The following is a 784-nucleotide window of genomic DNA, read 5'->3' as shown; positions in this document are numbered from 1 at the left end:
AAGCCAAGAAAGAGAGCAAGAGGGATGGGACTTAGAGGAGGAAGGAGGTTGACAGTGCTAAGTCGCACAGGCATTCTAGGTCTTACTAAAATTTGTAGCCTCATTCATCCTAAAGACAATAAGAGCCATTAACGATGTTTAAATTGAGAAACACAGCGTAATTGATTTAGAAACAATGGTTGTTTGTAGAATGAATTGTAGGGGACAATAGTAAAAGCAGGGAAAGATTATACTTTCAGGAATCATTTCTATAGTTTGTTACTAGAGAAGTTTCTCTGAATATGTAAAGCATGAAAAACCACAAGGAGACACAGTGTCTGTTCCTGACTGAAAAGCCAGCTCTTGGTGTTGCTCTGCTGCAACTGCGTGCTATTTGCCATTGATAACCATTCTTCTCTTCTTCTGGGAGAGTAAGAGGGAAAGACTGCAGTCTGAGTGGTTCCCGTATTTGTAAAAAAATAAAAACAGGAAAACAAGTCATGGAAGAGAATGCTAATTGCCCACCTAATAACCTTTCTCCCCTCTACACAGATCTGTGATTTTACTTTAGTTAATGATGTGATTGTGTATCCCAAACTCCCTTGCAGCAAGGACTGGACAATGATATATAAGGAAGTGAAGTTCTTGGGTACAGCTTCTGAAAGTCATCTGAGAGGGAGGGACTGCCTCATCTGGAAGGAGGCCCTTTCGCACTTCACTTCCTTCCCCTAACCTGCTCCTTGGAGTGCAGATGTGATGGCTGGAGCTCTAGCAGCTGTCTTGTCTTATGCCATAATCAGAAGAT

At 41.7% G+C, this 784-nt stretch overlaps 1 non-coding gene across 1 annotated transcript; it reads left to right on the top strand.

Annotated features, from left to right (window-relative positions):
* The first annotated feature begins 223 nt into the window (after nucleotides 1-223).
* On the top strand, nucleotides 224-440 carry LOC117084775. The gene has a single exon (XR_004437662.1). It is a non-coding gene; the product is annotated as a small nucleolar RNA U3 (small nucleolar RNA).
* Nucleotides 441-784: the final 344 nt, after the last annotated feature.

Source organism: Trachypithecus francoisi, unplaced genomic scaffold (assembly GCF_009764315.1).
Source record: "Trachypithecus francoisi isolate TF-2019V2 unplaced genomic scaffold, Tfra_2.0 Lachesis_group0, whole genome shotgun sequence".
Taxonomy (NCBI): Eukaryota; Metazoa; Chordata; class Mammalia; order Primates; family Cercopithecidae; genus Trachypithecus; species Trachypithecus francoisi.
This window is presented reverse-complemented; position numbering and strand designations above follow the sequence as displayed.